We start from the raw sequence: 20120 nt of genomic DNA, 5'->3' as shown, positions 1-20120 counted from the left end.
TAAACAGACTAGTAGGCATTATACTGGTTTATGTCCCTCCAGATCAACCGCAGATTTTAAATGATATTTATAAACACATCGAACAATGGAAAATTATTACCCCATATATTATTATATTAGGAGATTTGAATGCGAGAATTGCCCAATTAATGGATGTGAAATATAAAGGACCAAATTCAGAAATTCAAAATAATCGTAAATCCAAAGATAAAAAATATAACAAAATAGGTCTTCAATTATTAGAATATATTAATCAGTTACAATTATATATACTGAATGGTAGAATAAAAAATGATTACCCGGCGGAATTTACTTGTCTTACTAATTCTGGCTGTTCTACAATTGATCTAATAATATGTTCAGAATTAATTACAGACTTATGCAAATGTATTCAAGTATTAAACTATGATCTCTCCGACCATTTTCCTATAAAAATGTCTATTCTAATAGCAAATAATCAACTATATAAATCTGAATCAAAATCACATCAAATAATCAAATATAACTACCAACAATATCAACTAATGATTAGTAATAGAATTGGACAACTAACGAACTATCTTCCAACGGAAGGAATGGACAAATATTCTCGTTTTGAACTAATATTAAAAGAATTTATACAAATATATAACTCAAAGTATAATATAACGTATAAATTTAAAAAGCCATGGTTTGATTTAAATTGTTACAAACTTAAAGTACAGAAGAATAAAGCTCTAAAACAATTCAGAAACTGTTACTCAGATATTTCTTTCAACCGTTATAAACAGTTAAAAACTTCTTATTTCAACTTACTGAAAGTAAAAAAATTAAACTACTTTAAAAAACTTCAACAACAAATGATAGCAAACAAAAATAATCAACTTTTTTGGTCATCAATTCAGAAATTACGAAAATCTTGTCTAGAATGTCAACCGGATATAGATATTTCAATATGGTCTAGTTATTTTAATAGATTTCCGGTTATTGAAAACTCACCAAATAATCATCAAACAACCGTAACGAATGACTTTTTTGATGCACCTCTTACCTATGATGAATTGGAATACTCCATTGGAAAACTAAAAATAAAATCATCGCCAGGTCCAGATTTAATTACTAATAAATTCATCAAACTTTTACCTCCATCAGGAAAACATGTACTACTTGAAATATATAATTATTTTTACGAACAATTAATATATCCGTCATCTTGGAATACTGTAAAACTACTTATGATCCATAAAAAAGGAAATAGATTATCACCAGAAAACTATCGTCCTATCGCTCTTCTATCAACTTTAAGGAAATGTTTCACATCAATATTGGCATTACGATTTCAAAAATGGACGACAAATCAAAAACTAATTTCGAATTTACAGTTTGCTTTTATAAAATCCAAAGGAACTGAATCGGCCATATTCTTATTAAACTCACTAATTCAAATATACTTAAAGAAAAAACGAAGAAAAATTTATGCTGCATTCATTGACATTACTAAAGCATTTGACTCTATTCACGTACCCTCTTTGGTTAACAAATTAAAAGTATTTGGTGCAGGTACCAAATTTACAACTACAATTAAGGAACTTTTTTCCTCATACAAAATCAATATAGTATACGGAAAACAGAGATATCCTGAAATTATAATAAATCGTGGAATTTTACAAGGTGAGCCATTGTCTCCCTATCTATTTAATTTTTATATTAATGAAATAGATAAGTTATTCTTATATGATTCAGAAGGCATTAATATATATGAAAGAACATTTCATTACATTCTATACGCAGATGATTTGGTTTTGTTGGCCCCAACAAAAGTTACTCTACAGCATAAAATTAATAAAGTTAATGACTATCTGAAATCTATCTATTTAACGATCAATACTGATAAATCAAAAATAATAATATTCAGAAACAATATTAAACTGGCAAATAAAGAGAAATCATTTTATATAAATAATCATCCGTTGGAATTGGTCAATAACATAAAATATTTGGGTATAATTTTCAACTGGAACGGTAAATTCCAAATACATATGAAATATCTTAATAATAAAATTACACAATTAATAAATAATACTCTCTATTTAGGAGCTAGTTTAAAAATCTCAAACTTAAATCTTCATATGAGAATGTTTAACTCAATAATAATGTCAACTATTTTATATGCCAGTCCGATTTGGGCCATTGATTTATTTTATAACCTGGAAAAATTCCATATTATCTATCTACGCAAAATATTTAAACTCGAACGTACTATACCTGGTTATGCTATTCGCCTAGAAACAAACAGATGTCAGATTTTTCCATTCTTTATGAAAAGATTAATCAGATTTTACTACCGTTTAATGCATTCTAAAGATGATAATATTACGTTTTTACTTCATATAATGAAAAATAAAATGGAAAACAATAATACCAGTAATACAACTTGGTTCTACAAATTTAATAAAATATTACAGTCATTTGGTGTATCTACTATCTTACTTGACAACTCGATTGATAATTGGAATAATGCCTACACTATGATGATGGATTCAGCGATTTCACAATCGATAATTAGTGATCAAAATTCTCTACTCAATTCAACATATCATCCTTGGTACTTGCATATCTTAAGTTTTCCCACTCAATCAAACATTATCACAATGAATACAAATTTAAATATTAAACGTATATTACTACAATTGAGACTAAATAAATTCTCCTTAATTGTGAATAATAATTATATAGATTTTACCAAATCATGTTATTGGTGTAATTCCAGCAGCTTTTCTGCATTTCATCTAATCAGAGACTGTACAGCGTTGAAAAAATATCAGCAACAATTTCAAACTCTAAGAATATTTTCTTCAAATAATGAATTTGATTATAGATCCAAACTGGGTAATTTAACGAAAATAAATATGTATAAAATTGTTAATTTCTTCAACCAAATTACTAATGATTTGAATGTTCAACATCAGAAATAACTTGTGTTCATTTAATTATTTATTGTTTTTATATAAATAACTAATTTATATTTACTTATTATTTGTATTGTTTATATCTTAATCATTACCCCCTGTAACAAGGATTCCTTATTATGAATAAACAAATTATTATTATTATTATAATAGATTGAATCATGATTTATGATTCAATCTATTTAGAGAATTATGCAATTTTATAAGTTTATATATAATTAATAAAAATATGAATTGTAATTATATTTGTAGAATTATACAGTTGAAAAACTTTTTAAATAAGTTTTAAGTAATTGCATTTATATTTCTGTATTAGATATGTAAAATCTTTATTAAATATCATTTAATGTTATGAATTCAACAGAATATTTTTATATTTAGTTTTCAGTTTAAATTATTTTGTAAAAATATATTATTCAGTTAACATGAATTTTAACAATGTATTCTTGTCATGAATTATAAGTGGGTTACTTATACTATATGAATAAAACAGTACATTATTGTTTCCCTTTTCAGACAGATACCTAAATATATTCATCTAAAAATATTGGCAATATTTTGTCAGTTTAAGCTATGCAATCTTTCATATATTAGTTTATTCTTGAAATGATTGTGTATTGATGTAATGATTGTAAATCTGGTTAATAGATGAAAATACAAATGAAAGATATTTCTTATAGAATTTGAGATAATAATAGTGATAATTTGACATTAAGGCTTCTGTTTTTTGAAAAATTAATTCAGTATAGAAATGTTATAGACTATTGTATCTTTCATTTATATAAATTTACAGATTTTTTTTATTGAAGTAAGTTTTTATATAGCAATATTGTTGATAGGTGATTTATTATTGTGTATTTTAAATTATTAAAAGAATATTAGTTGTTTTTAAATAATTGTTGTCCATTTTAAATAGAAAACTTGAAATCTTCCATATTTATATAATAAATCAAGTAAAAAAATAAATTAAATTAGAAACTATGGCTGAATTATGCAGAACTTCTCTAAATTAAATTTAGAATATAATATAATGGTTATAGTTTATAATTATAGACATGAACAATTAGTTTGTTAGATTATAAAAAATAAGTATATTAGAATTTACATTGATGTAAAAACTACAATTTATTTATTTATTGCAATTTTATTTATTTTAATTAATTTATTTATTGCAATTTTAACATCAGAAAAATAATTAATAAATTTACTGATAAGTTTTTATAGCCGTTAGTATAACTGCTTTAAACTTATCAATATATCAGTATATAAAAATATTATAATTGTCAAAATAATGTAAGTTATTTATTAATAATTTTCAAACTTAGGATGTATATATGGATATAAAAACTAATCTTTATTAATGTTAGTTTATAAAGAACATTTTCAAAACTTTATTGTAAGTTTAGTTTTCAATTATTTAGAAAATATGCAATGTTTTGTTTCATACATCTGAAATAATGATTTTTTTTAATAGATTACTTTTTCATAAATTTTTCAAGTATAAATTGAGCTGAATAGATTTACTTGTAAAACTGCTTTATCAACTTATCTGTTAATTAACTACTAAAAGAAAATCTTTGAATATTACCAGATTAACAATTAATTAGAATCTTTGTCAAGTGAAATTTTTATTAACAGCATTAAGAGTTTGAAAAAGTAACATAGAAAAAACTTTTAAAAACATAGAAAACTAATTTATAAAAAAAATTTGCAGTTTTCTAAACCTAACTACAGTGGTACCTCAGGTTACGAACGCCCCAGCATACGAAATTTTCAGGATACGACATGAAATTCGAACATATTTTTGCTCCACGATACGAACAAAAACTCACCATATGACGTTACATTAGTTCGCATTTTTCATTTGTTTTTCTTACTACAGTTATTTTTTTTTAATGTATTACTTGGCTTTAATTTGAGTATGTTTTTCGCGTTGGAACGAATTATTTGGTTTTACATGTAATCGTATGGGAAAAGATGATCCACCTTATGACATTTTCATGATACGATCTCAGTTTCGGAACGGATTAATTTCGTATCCTGAGGTACCACTGTACTCTAATATTTTAATATTTTCAGAAAAATATCATATTAGTAAATCACGTTACAAAAGTCTATCACTTCATATTTGAATTAAACTTTCAAGATTATATAACTATTATAACCAAAATGCACTTTTTAAAGAATGTTTTCAATGTTTTAATTTAAAATCAAAATGTATAGATGAAGAAATTGTTTTTCACAAAAAATAGTTTGCATAAATTCTTTAATAATAGTGCAATTGATATTAATTATATTTTATTTCAGTACTTAAGAGTATAAGTAAATTCTTACTTCAAAATTTTATTAATTATGATAAATTAACTAATTGTTAGAGGAATAGAGCCTTCATAAAATCTCTTTGCATTTCACAATTTCAGTTATTAAGTAATGATTTTTATACTTTGGTTTTAGTCATAGTTTCCAAATTTCTTGCTGATCTTTGATGATATTTGGAATGAAAAAAATAAAACCTTTATGCTATATAAAAAATTTTTAATAATAATAATTATATGGCTAATTTAGACAATTTAAAAAGTTCTTCCAATGAAATGTTTAGGTAATAAAAGTAGAGAAGTGTTGTTAGAGGTATAATATTAGAAAAATTGTTATATCCTTCTTTCACATATTTCTTATTTTCATTTACATCTTTGTACATCTTAGCAATAACATTTCCTTCATATGTTAGTTTTCTATTTCAAAATATACTTGTGCCTTTTAAATTTAAAAATGCTTGCTCTTTTTTTTTTTAAAAAACATATTCATTCTCTTTGAGTTCAACATCAGTTGCAATATCAGAAGCCTACAATCATTATTAGCTGAAGCTGACCTAAAGAGGACCAAAAACCTTCCCAATTAAGATTAACATGATTTGGCTTTCGTAACGAACAGTAATATAAATGTATGTTGATAATGGTGCCACGATTCAAAGATTATAACAAGTAATAAAATATTTTCAGTTAATGGAACATAGAATTATAATTTCAAATGAATATTATAATTTCAAAGTAAATAAACTTTGAATGTTCATTTGTATTTACTAAATTTATAATAGTTTGAAATTTCATCTGATAAAGATGATGGTATATATTTTATGAGACAGGTTCAATAAATAAGAGCACTTTTATTGTAAGAAAATGAAAGCACATAAGCTTCATTTTCCTACAGCTTCATGAGATAATCTCTTATCTCATTTTTTGACATAATCTCTGCCTTCTCAACACACTTTCTGCAGTGGTTCACTGACTTCTGGATGATACTATAAAAAGTTTCTGGGCATGTCTGCAGTTAGGTATGCACTGCTGCCTTCACAGCATCATCATGAGGAAAATGTTGACCTTGTAGTGCATCTTTCAATAGGTGAAAAACATGAAAATTGCAATGACAAAGTCAGGGCTATACAGTGAATGGGGAAAAATCTCAAATCACAATTTCTGGATGTGCCTTTAGTCACATTTGATGTATGGAATATTGCATTGTTGTGATGATAAATGACCTCTTTCAACATTCCTCAGTACTTGGTTCTGATTGCAAATTTCAGTTTTTTAGAAAGTATCTTGCATTATCTGTCTGCATTGACTGTAATCCTTTTTTTTTTTATAATGTTCCAGAATAGGCCCTTCGCATCAAAGTAAAGAGTGAAAAGCACTTTTCCTGCAGGAAATCATTTTAAATTTTTTGGTGGAGGAGAAGACAAATACTTTTATTTCCTACTCTGTCTCTTGCCTTCTGGTTAACAATGGTATTTCCATGTCTCATCACCCATAACAGCTCTTCTTAGAAATTCATCTCCTTCTACCTTGAACCTTTGGAGAAATTTCACACAATTTTATTTGCCTTTCCTTGTGCTCTGCTATGAGTCTTTTGGGTATCCATCTAGAGCAAACCTTGTAGTTGAGTGTATCATGGATTATGGAATGAGCACTGCCAATGCTCATGTTTATGAGGACAGCCACTTTAATAATATAATGCACCTATCACTCTTGATATGATTGTAAACTTGATCAACTGCTAGATATGATTACAGTAACTGGTCTGCCAAGATGTGGTTCATCATCTATTTATCTATTTTTGTTTGGCTTCCTTGAACTTTTGAATCCTCTTGAAAACTTTTTGGAGCATATACATGACTCTCCATATTGTGCAGACATCTTGCAATGGATCTCACTAAGTCTAACACCATCAGCTGTCAAAAATCAAATAACAATTTTCTGTTTGATTTTGGTACAGTTTGATATGCAAGATGCCATTTTGTAAACTATATAATGTATAAAAGTGTCATCTTGCAGAGATGATTATTGATTCAGGACTCATTACTATATACACTCGACACGAGTTGGCAATGACGTTTTACAAATTATAGGAGTTTTTTTAGCGTGTTTGTACGAATACTGTTGCAATTTTTTCGCCGTCATATAGGAATCCGAACGATACGAACCCGTGTTATAGGGGGGTCGACTGTATTCTTTTGACCTGATTATCTCAATCTTACACACTTCTAAATTTTTCTTTAATAGCATTACTTACCTTATTTATTGTATATGCCTCATATTTATTATTTACTGATATAGTGATTAAAATTTATACACTGCAATCATAAAGTTGCTCAGCAGTGGTTAGGGAAACAAGAAGGGCTTCCAGTAATGAAGTCTCAGACAGATTGTGCATTGAAAGAGTTAAAGTTAGAGTTGAGATGTCCACTCAGCCAAGCCATATGAGTGTGGTCCACTGTGAAGTGACTTTATGATTGCATTGTAGTGTTGATACAATAATATAATTATTATTCTCACACAGCATCTTTGTAATAACTATGTTTAAAAACTTTTCTTAATTTAAAACATTTTCCTGTTTGTAAAATGTGAAAATATTATATTTAAAAAGCTGCACATTAATTTTAAAACTAATAAATGTATATAGACAAGATGAATCAAAAGTAGATGAACAGTAGTTTGAATAGGGATTGTGTAATGTATTATATTATATAATATATTATTTTTTATGATTTATTATAATTTATTTATTTAGTTTTTACTGTATACATGAAAATTGAATATAATTGCATATGTAATCTCAAAATAAATATTATCATTTACTGTTCATATACTTTTGGTTTACCCTATATATATACCTTATAAAAACAATTTATATTTTTATATAATTTATTTCAGATATGATTGTGAAATCAAAATTATTTGATTGTTATATGACAATTATTTGATTTATGAGAATTAAAGATATTCTCTAACTGCTTTACAGAACTTAAAATATATTTAATACAGATGTTCAAGACAGTTGTATTAAATATATTTTAAATTCTAGTAATGTAGTTTTATCTTTAATTCTTATTTGTAATTTTGGAATGTGTAATAATTTTTTGCTTTTTTTTTGATTTATGCATTTTATAATTAAAAAACTTAATATATTATCTGAGTCTCACATTTAATACATTATTAATATACCACTCACCAAATAAACAATCACTAGTTCATAACCAAACAGAAAAATTCTTGCTAAGAACGTTTTCATCTATATGTAATAGACATCCTCAGGTATTGACAATATCGAACTAACGACTAGTAGAATAAAATGTTTTTACAAAGAAAGTTTAATTATTGAAGATGGCTTCACCAGCCAAGTCCTATCATAAATCTGTTCTAAAACTTTGCAGAACATCGGCTAAATTAAACTTTCTTTGTAAAAACGTTCTATTCTACTAGCTGTTAGTTTGATATCGTCAATATCTGAGGATGTCTATTACATATAGACGAAAACATTNATATATTTAATTATAATAAAGTTACAATAAATTAAGTTAATATATAATTATATATACAGTACCTAATTTATATATAATTAATATATAATTATATGTACAGTACCTAATTTATATATAATTATATGAACAGACGATACTAAACTCAATTTATCCGCCTAAACGTCCGTAGCGTGGCGCTACGGACGGCGGGAAAGTAGTTCGGCTGCCCGATGACGTTTTACGTATTATAGGAGTTATTTTTACCGTTGTTTACGGATACTGCCACAATTTTTATAGGAATCATAACTATAGGAAACGGTTTTATAGGGGGATCTACTGTATTCTGAATGTAATATATTTTAATATATTTAATTAATTTAAAATATGTTATATTCAAAAACATTTATATCATTTTGTAGTTTTAAAAAACATTTCTGAAAGTGTTGGCTATGAGCTGCTGTTGGTCTTTGGGGAAAAAGCAATGATTTGTGGAAAACTTAGAAATTAGAATATGAAATAGCAAAAAAGGAATAAATTAAAATAAATTTGATTATTTTTTTATCTTAATAATGTAGATTTAAATGATATTTTATTATATTCATACTTCTATTAATATATATTTCTGATATACTGTATATATTTCTGAGAAAAGAGTATTAAGTGATATTCAATGCATAATGGAGTCATTGTAGTATTTGTATGTAGTATATGGGTTAAAATGTAAATAAGAATAGAATAAAATTCTTCCTGAATATGAATGAAAATACAGTAGAGCGTCGATTATCCGAATCAATTGGGGACTGGGGTTATTCGGAAGGTCGATGTTTCAGATAACCGATTATGTATGAAAAAATATATTAATTTATCCCATCTTGACATTTTTCTCAGTTGAGTGTCGCTTCGCGTTGAATTTTTGTCGATGTTAAGCCTAATGAAGACTATTGTATCATTAAAAATTATTTTTTTATTTTGTACGAACAAAATAAATATATTGAAAAATATAAAAACAATAAAAAATTATACTTCAGAAGTTAATTTACCATCAAAAACGTAAAATATTTGAATAGCCCAAGACATAGCCAAAGATTGCAGCGCCACAGCACTGGCGAAAATTTAAATTTGCTGACTGGAATTCTTTCGGATGATTGACTTTCGGATAATCGACGCTCTACTGTATGTTTTGTTTTTCCATAATTATCAGCTGGCTTAGAAGCAGGTGCTAATGCATTTGATAATGCACCAAAATACTAAGTTCTCTTTCCATTTCTTCAGCAATTAACTGATTCAACAAGCCATTTGTGAAATGGCTTGTTGAATGAGTTAATTTTTATTGCTGAAGCTTTATCTTATCTGCTTTTTTTTAGAATTGTTCTTATTATGGATGTTTGTAAATTGAAAGAAGTATTCACATCAACTTGACACTTGCCAATTTCAATGTAATACTTGTAGTTCCATATCCAGAAAAATGCATTGCATTTTTGAGTCATCATCACTTACACATTTTTTTCCTTACATAATACGTAGAATGCAGTAAAAATATATGACAAAAATCAAAAGCTAACTGAATACAAGATCTCCAAATGAATTACTATGAATGAATGACTGAATGCTTCAAATGAGTCAATGAGTCAACTAGTGAAACCAACTAACATGTTTCCATAGAGCACAATAGCAAAACAGTGTAGAGTGAGGCCACTTTAATATATAGTATGGTATATACAATGTTGTTTAACAGCGATGAACTTGTTAAAATGCTGTTTGTGATGAAAACTATTATGCATGCTCAACATTCTTGTGTAATAGAATTCAGTCAGCCTTAAGAAAATAACTGAAAACTGGTCTGTAACTAGAAAGTTTTGGGAAAAGTTATGTAAATGTGTGATGATTATTATTTTAAATGGTGGTTATGAGATGGATTAATTTTCTTGCAGATTTTGAGAGAAATTATATACTTAAAAGGAGAAGTTATTAGTATATGTCAAGTATTTTTAATCTTTTCCAGAAAATTGTTTTTGTCCTATTGATTAACTATTGGTAATTCAAACTGAATAACTATAAATCATTTTTATAATTAAAATTAATAATATTTTTAAGTAACTGTTAATTTTAATAGAGATTTAACATGTTTTTTGGAAATATTGTTTATCCAACTATAATTAAAATTGCTGAGGTTAGTTGAATAATGATCATAAATAGCTGAATCTTGAATTTTTCACATCATATTAATACAAAATATTTTATCAATAACATTTGAATTTATTTCATTTTAATTTTGAATTTCAGAAGTAATTATACTGTCACAAATTTTTGATCTCATATCTTTAAGTAATCTTAAGAAGAAAACACTACTCCTTTATAGAGGTCCTTCCTTTATTTTAACTACACACAACGTTTTTTGAGTCTTTGCTAGTTCATCATCAAGACTCATTTGAACAAAAGAACATCTATTCAAACATTTTTCTGTTACAAGTTTAAAAAATGTCTTTGTGGCAAAAAGTAGAATGTTATCAATTTTAAAATTTACTAAGCCTTTAAAGTGCTAGTTTTAAAAAACTGAAACTCAAAACACTAAAAAATAAAACTAAACAGTTTTTTAACTAAAAATAATATAAAAACTAAAACTGAATTGATCCATTAGCTGAAGCAAAATAGTCTTGTTCAAAACTGCAATTTTTTTCATTTCCTATCTCCTGCTTAATTGCTTTCATTTCAGTGAAAGAATTTAATTAATTTATTAATTCAATTAATAATGGCATTTAATCAGAAAACAATCTTGAAAAAATTCAAATAATTATAATTACTTTTTCATGTAATATTGCCTTTAATAGAATGAAATTAATGAAAAAATAAATTTTATAAAATACAGAACATTTAAATTTGAATAAAAAGTGAAATTAAACAATATATTAAGTAGAAATTTTTGCGTATACACTATTAAAATAAAGAAACTAGAATAAAGATTAAAAGTAAGTATTTTTATTCTTTATTTTGGTTATTTATTTTATTTTTAACTTTTATTTTGTTACATTGTTTTATTAAAATGTGTAAATGATTTGCCAACAATAACAAACAATAATATAAAATTATGTATTTATATTTTGTTAAATTAGCAATATTAACTAGCTTTAACAAGTTTAGAAAACTTTTTCTTTTTCAAATTGAAGTATATTTGATTTCCAGAGAAACGGCAAAATATGAATACTTTTTAAACTTTATTGATAAAATAGAACTAATAATTGAAAATTGGATACATTATCAGTTATGCATGTGGTTTATATTTAAAACTGTTTTGTGTCTTATTAATGATACATACAATCAACAAAATGTTAAAGATTACAGATACTATGTCTGCATGCAAGGTTTTTAAAAGGGTGGGATTGAAGGAATGTTCAAGGCTTCACAAATGTAGTATATTACAATACAGGAATATAATATAATAACAATACAGTAGACTGAGACGTTGGACTGGTACAAAATAAATATGTTATATACAATTTGCTTTAATTTATTTTTTCCAGGTGGGAGTGATTAAACTCCATTTGTGCACAACTAGATTAAAATTACTATTATAATTTTAGAAAGTTGGAAAAACAACTTTGAAATGTCAAAATATCGATAAATGAACAACTAATATTGGTAGATTAGAATATTGAAGAAAATTTTGCTTTTCCATACTTACTTATTAAATAGATTATTTACTGTTGCATAATTATTCTATAATTATAAAAGGATTATAACGAAATGGTAAATATTCCTTCTCAGCATTATAAGATTTGAATTTAATTATAAAGTTATGTATTAAAATAAATCCTTAATAATGTTGTTATAAAATAAGTTTATAAAATTGTTTAATTTTCTTGAAATAAACTATCTACTAATTACTAAAATAACATTTACTATAAATTTTGTTTTTTAAAGGCAGACATATATTCTAAAATACTATTTTTATATTTACATGAGATGTATTATTGTGAAAAGTTCTATAATAAACTTATAATGTAAAATTTACTTTATTGTGTTTATATTACTTATTATTATTAAGTTGTTAATTTTTATTATTTAAAAATTATTATGTAAATAAATGTACAAAAAATATAAAATGAAGCATTTTATAAATCATTATGTGTACATTTAACCTTGATATACTAAAACTTAATATACTGCTCAAAACAGTTATAGGATACTGTAATATTTGCTTACCATAAACTGGTTCACAAGATTCATTCACAAAAACTCTTGGAAATAAAGCCTTTACCAGAAGTATTTTTTATTTTTCAAATATTGACTTAATAATAATCAATTATGTTGAAATACTATTTTTTTATATAAACTAATGACCATATAAATCATAAGAGAAGAACTAAACTTTTTTGTGGACAGTAAGTGTGATTTTTGGAGAAAGTGATTTAAATGGTATGGTATGTGTAGCATTATTCAATCTGAGTTATGTAGACTAATATGTTAAAATCAAATTACTAACACATTTTTCTGTAAAATAAATCTGACATATATCCTCTAATTATTTTGAGCAGTGTAATTTGAAAATGATTCTCAGTAGTACCATATCTGTTGAGCCATACTTTCTGGATTCTCAAAATATTCTAATATGTTTATGAAACTTCCATACTTTGAGGATTGAAGGAATGTTTAAGGCTCCACAATCCGATTAAAATAGATTGTTTATATTACATTTATACATTATAAATATGTAAATTTCATTCAAATTGTTTCACTATACAGTATTTCTTTAATATTAATTTAGTACAAACAATTTTTTGTGACTGTTGTAATTGTTGTTGTAATGGTTCTTATATGTTGTTGTAGAATGTGTTAAATGTATATCAAAAATTAATGTCAATAAAAATAAGACATTTTTTGCTGTAAACAAATTTTCTATATATGAATAGATTTTCACAGAAAATTATAAACTATTTTGTTTCATATGTTAGCTCAAAGATCCAAAACGCCGAGTAGAAAAAATACCAGACTGCATTGTAGCTTTACTGCAATGCGTCATGGTCGTTTCTTGTTTACTCTACTGTATATAACAAATAAGGAAAAGTACATAAATAAATATGTGTAATAAGTAAGAACAACAGTAAACTAATTTATTTTAGCAGTAAGTGAATGATTTATTTAGTATACAAGTTGGAAGGGAAACCTTCCAACTTGTATACGAAATAAGTAACGTGTCGAAACCAATTGGATTTACTGTATTTATTTGCGAGAAAAACGAAAATAAAATTCATTTCTGTGTCCGGTCTTTCCAAGCAGTTTGGTGGAGTCGTTAAGCAAAAAGCCGACTCCGACCTTATCCTTTTTTAAATTGACATACTATGGTTCCTTTTATAAGAAAGATACCACTGCTTACCTGAATATTTTTTTGTAAAATTTTTCTATAAGAAGTCGTACTGTACTAAAATTGATGGTGGGAATTAAAAACGGATATAACTAATTTACCTTGGAAAAGCTTTCGAGTGCGTAAAGAAACAGCTTAATCAGCCAAAATAATTCCACTTTTATTAGTTAGTTATCAAAAATTAATTTAAATGAAATAATTTTAAAGAAAAAAGTTAAATACAATAAAACGCAAAATACATCGATTTGATGAATGACGTAATAAATTAGTCCGTAAAATAATTTCTCCCGCTCTTGCTACTACGAGAATAGTTAATTTCCTACTGATGCTTGACTAAACTCAAATATATACAGGTGAGAGGATTTTAAAAAATGAATTTTGGAAAAAATATCAGTCATCTTGAACAGATGCGTACATTTCGTGTTCTCAGAATTTAAATTAGTGAATAATAAGTTGAAACAATCCTATTAATTACATTTTGCAATTTTCTCTCTCTGATTTTTGCAGTTAGATTCTGATCTTGGTTTTATTTTATTATTATTCTTCTATTGACTGTTTTAAGATCAAATAATGCTATAGAAGCAATGATAAATAGTCATAAATAACTCGCAGTCAATAGAAAGGCTGTGAAAATATTAATTAGCCAAATTACTCAAAAAAAACAATTGATGTCCAAAAAAATCCGAGTTGTAAAAAGTTATTGTTCCAAGTAAAAATTATGGCAGCAGAAATGAAAGTCAAATTTCTTCTTAGACGTTTCTCTTTGGCAAAGATAAGTTTGGCGCTTCGAAGCCATACCATAAGCACGGCTGTTATGTATGCATAACATTGGAAAATATTGGAATCGTGCCATATTTAACCCTCCAAGTTTTTTGCAAATATTTACATTTTCAGATACCCTGAACCCAAAAAAGTCAAAAAACGGGAAAAAATTTCTTGAATGTGTGATCTGTGTCGGCGTGCATTTCGTTTAATATCTCGGGATGGGGTAATGATTAAGAAACTAAACTTGGCTTGGTAGCTTGTGTATAAGGAGCATTGATGCTATGAAATTTTGATGGTTGAACGTCAATTGGATGGGGAGAGAGAGGGGAACTGTGTTATATCTGGAGCGGTATCGGACGTAATGAAGAATTTACTTTCGAGCACCTACAACTTTTTATAACATTCATCATTACCCTCGAAATTAAGCTTTTTGCCATTTTATAATAATTAATTATGTAAAGTCTAAAAAAATAAAGTGTCATAACCGATGGTGCCAAACTCAATTTTAAATTCTTTTGCCGGGAAAGTTACACAACTTCGTTGCTGGATTTTTTTATTATTGTCTTTTCACTTCGCGTTCTTGTTTTAGTAATATGGTGAAGCTTTCGAAAACTAATTTCATTGTTTTTCTCACACATTGAAAGCTGGTCAGACGACTGAGTGGAAGCGTCCCATAAAGGATTCAGGATTGAATTCTTGTCGAGACTACTGCAAAAAGTTTCCTATCTACAATTCAACGGTGTATCGTTCTCCATCCTATACCTATGCTACATCAGTGGCTAAGCGTATTTAATCCGTAAACACTGGTAATCGGCTCGGGCTGGCTAGTGAAGTTTACCGGGTTTTCTTCGCATCGATAATGCCGGAATAGAGGCCAGTTTTCCTTAAAAACCCACCCGGCAGGCACATTCCCCGATTGACAGATCGCCCCCGTGTTTCACTAATACCAATCAATCAATACACTCGCGCATTGAAAACGTCATTTGCTTCTTGAAGTGACTCACACGTTACTTAGTGTCAATTTTTTCGCGTAGCGTACGAGCTATGAAAAAATAATAAAATATAAAGGTTAAGAAATTTTTTTTTTATAAATGCAAAGTCAGCGCGTTTAAATTAATAGGTTTGGTATTTTGGTTACGGCAACGCAACACATGGACATTGTTCCGAGGGGGATTACCTCCTGGGAGGGCTTTTATGGAAAACTGCTCCCTATTTAGATGCTACTAACGTGAAGAAAACACGGAAACTTTACGTGGTCCATCTCATCAACGAGTTGGCCACACAATCCTACGACCAGCTAACAGTGTTCGGTGGTTTTATCCACTCGGTTACTGCTGGGCCTTAAATTAATAAAAGTTATTTCTGAAAATATAAAGCGTGTCGCATGATTTGCGCATAACATTTTGGTGTGAAATGGCCTTTATGGTAAATATCATTTTGATATCTAAATTTATCAACGTTTCCGTTTTCTAAAAACTTTCTTTAGATTTAGATATTAATAGATTAGTGTTTTTCAACCTTCTTCAATATGCGACCCCTTTACAAGTTAAAAACTGCTGGCGACCCCCAGGGCCATATTTAGTGTTGCCACCTTTTCAAAATCGCTGACCCGGACAGCAGGTGAGGTTTGTTCGAACAGAAGTTTTTGACGCATGCGCAATGTCATTTTGTAATGCGAAGAATAAGTATAATTATAAAAGAATAAGTAAATAAATTAAGAAAATATAACTACAGATGACTTAGCTCTATTGGATATTGGAGTCGTGTACGAATAGAAGTCGTACAAGCAAAAACAAAAAAATAAAAAAAAAGTCAACAGGTTCCGCACGGTATTCCTGGATAAAATTTGTAGTTCCCCGGACGGTGAGTCGATTCCCGGACTGTCTGGGTGAAAACCGAACGGGTGGTAATACTAGCCATATTAAAACTATATCAGTGATTTTAAAAACTACGTATTTAATTTTCTTTCTGTTGAGATTTAAATATCGATCGAAAAACCAATTGTACTGTAAAATAAACAGGTACAGCCTTCTCACTAAAATTGCAGTTTTTTTTGTAGTGTAGGATCTACAAACATTTGTCTTTTTCTTTTACCCGCAACCCCCCGTGTAAGGCTTTGCGACCCTCCTGGGAGTCACGACCCACAGGTTAAAAATACTGTAATAGATTAATTAAAAAGTATTTTTCGTACTAAATATTTTACCGGTAATAAAGTTCAAGATCGGAGTCGAACGAATTTTACCGACTCGGACTCCACAACACTGCTTCCGAGTGCAAAAATTGGCCTTAAAATTTACGAAACATACATAGAACACCATTATCTCACATCACCAAACCAGCTTCCATTTTGGCGAAGTGGTCAAGAGAATGTATATTTTTCGCTCTACTTTGTAACTGTGGTTCGAATCAACTTCGAATTAAAAAATTTATAGATTTATCTAAAGGATAAACCTATAAACTTTTTAATACTCTTAGAGTTTAGTAGGATTGGAAACACACGTGCGCGCAAACAGACGCACACGGTCGTCATCACATAAATCGCATTGTATAAGACACAAAACTGCGTTTCTATTTAATTTAAAATTTGAAAATCTGAAGTTTGAGATGATTGCAATACCTGTTTTTATCAGCTGTATGAGTAGGCGATAAAGAAAAGTAACACCGTGATCTACCATGGCTGCAAAAATAAAACAATCAGTCGTCCGGAGTGACGGACTACACATAGTAGAGTCGCGCAGTGAGAACGTGCTGAGCCCATACCCAGTCTGTGGATCGAAACCACTCTCTGCTATCTGTCCCATTTTGTTACTTTCTCCATCGAACATCGTTTATCGTTTTGAGCATTTTAATTTCCTAACGCAGTGGAAACTGGATGTTTTTGCTTTTTTAAGATCGAGACTAATGAAACCGACTCCGATATGTTGATCGAGGGCCTTGCTTTTTCGTTGTTCGTTAGAAAACAGAAACTTCGGCCATTGCAACGAGTGAAAACGACGTTTTCGTTTTTATTGCGAATTTTTCTCATTCAGAGATTTAAGTTTACGGATACACGAAAATGTACATGCATTTCACAAAAAGTAAAATTTCAATTTAAACGCATAAAAAATTTACAGGTTACAGAAACGACAATATTACAGCAAGTATTGGACACTTCCAAGCTAATCAAGTTGCTGTAATTAATAAAATAGCTTAAACATAATTCGGAGAAATTATTAGTGTTCTGTGCAGTAAGCAGAACAGTCATTACGTGCGTGTCGAAGATGAATTCAATATAAAGATGAAAAAAGTATAATTTTGTAGTAAAACAATTAAGAAAAAAGAAATCGTTCTCTTTGAAGAATGGAGGTGTAGTGCATAAAATAATTATTAAGATCAAATTAAAGTATTCTTAATATCAGCAGATCGAAAATCCAACTGACCTTGGCAGGTTTAGCACCCAAGTCAGACGTTGCAGGATGTAAAGTTTGCAACCATCGATCGTCAGCCAATAACTTATCTGAGAAAATTTCAAGAAATTTCGAAAAGCAATCGTTCGAATTTAATATGAACCGCGATAGTTTAATCTGCGCGGTGGCGATTAACTGCTATCTGACGATAAACGTAAAGACACCCGTGAAGATGCAAGAGTTGAAGTTGTTGGTATATATAGGGCCGCCCGTTAATGTTTAGTGTACAACTTCGGTCGTACATATTCTAAAATTGGAACGATACAGAGAAGATTAGCATGGCCCCTGCGCAAGGATGACACGCAAAATCGTGAAGCGTTCCATATTTTTTTACATCTAATGTATTCGAATCGTTTCCGCGACGAAATGAACCTCTCTTACCAGACGAGCGGTATATCTAAAAACACACGTTTTCCATTTTCTGAAAACTTGTCAACGCTTTCTTCTTATCGAAATAAGTATGTGATTTTAAAGGTAATTTTCGAAATATTTCTCTGAATAAATTTAAGCCATTCCCAGGAAATACGAAATGAAGTATTGAAACTAAAAAGAAATCGAAATTTTACAAATTGACTTTTGCAACATTACAGATATAATTTCGAGCGAAGGTCATATTCAAAGATTCCTTGCGTGTTTATTTTGAAAATTTAAAAAGTTTTTAACATTTTGTTTAATTAAATAAATGGCGAAAAATCAAAGGATTGAAATCATTTCTATTTACAGTTATACTTGAATTTTTCATAAATCCTTCTTAGATAAAAACAAACATTCATAGTAAAATAAATGCTTCAGTTGGAGTGACAAGGAAGAAACTAGTTATGGTAGGCCTACACGACATGTTTTTCATCGATGTTTAAAAGTTGAAATTAGAAACAGAGTTATGCTAGTTGGAGTTGCTGTTAGATCCAGTCATTTCATTGTGTAAAACTGCGGAGTATTCATCATCGGATATTATTTATATTAATGGCAGAGAATTAATTTCACTCTAATTTAAGTAGAAAGTATGAAAAGCCGACAGTTTAATTCTTCTGGCAGAAGCAGAGTGGCGCAGTGGGAGCGTGCTGGGCCCATAACCCAGAGGTCGGTGGATCGAAACCACTCTCTGCTAAAGGTTTCATTTTGCTACTTTCTCCATCGTTCGTCGTTTTGAGCATTTGAATTTCCTACCGCAGTGGAAACTGGATGTTTTTGCTGTTCTTAAGTTTGTAACTAATGGAATGTTTAATTGTTTTTTCTTCTTGTTTGTAGTTTCACGGATTTCACTCCAAAAACGCTGTAGTGAGTGGATACTGTTATTTCTTATTAAAATACAGTCGACCCCTTTATAATTACGGTCCCAATAATTACGATTTTTATAAAACTGCGAAAAAATTGTGACGGTATCCGTAAAAAACAGTAAAAAAACTCCCTATAATTATGTTAAACGTCATTGGGCAGCCGAACTACTTTCCCGCCATCCGTAGCACCACGCTATGGAGAGATTTCTATCGTCCGGACAATATTATATAAATTATATATAAATTAGGCACTGTACATATAATTATATATTAATTTTATATAAATTAGGTACTGTATATATAATTATATATTAACTTACTGTAACTTTGTTATAATTAAATTTATAATTTTTGCCATCTAGCGTAGCGCCACGCTACGGAGATTTTTACGCTAACTATCGTCTGTACAGTATGTAAATTAAATACCGTAAGTCTAATACAGTACTGTAATTTTATACATTTCTTGTGAAAGAAACATTTCTTATTCAACGGCGATTAAAATTATTTATATTAATGATGTCTCCGAAGTTC

The 20120-nt window shown here is 28.4% G+C and overlaps 2 non-coding genes across 2 annotated transcripts; both read left to right on the top strand.

Moving 5' to 3' along the window:
- Window positions 1-18536: 18536 nt before the first annotated feature.
- Window positions 18537-18642, top strand: LOC111637508. The gene has a single exon (XR_002758711.1). It is a non-coding gene; the product is annotated as a U6 spliceosomal RNA (small nuclear RNA).
- Window positions 18643-19348: 706 nt separating this feature from the next.
- On the top strand, window positions 19349-19420 carry Trnam-cau. The gene has a single exon. It is a non-coding gene; the product is annotated as a tRNA-Met (tRNA).
- The last annotated feature ends 700 nt before the right edge of the window (window positions 19421-20120 follow it).

This window comes from Centruroides sculpturatus, unplaced genomic scaffold, assembly GCF_000671375.1.
Source record: "Centruroides sculpturatus isolate CEXI.00-Female unplaced genomic scaffold, Cexi_2.0 scaffold1010, whole genome shotgun sequence".
Taxonomy (NCBI): domain Eukaryota; kingdom Metazoa; phylum Arthropoda; class Arachnida; order Scorpiones; family Buthidae; genus Centruroides; species Centruroides sculpturatus.
This window is presented reverse-complemented; position numbering and strand designations above follow the sequence as displayed.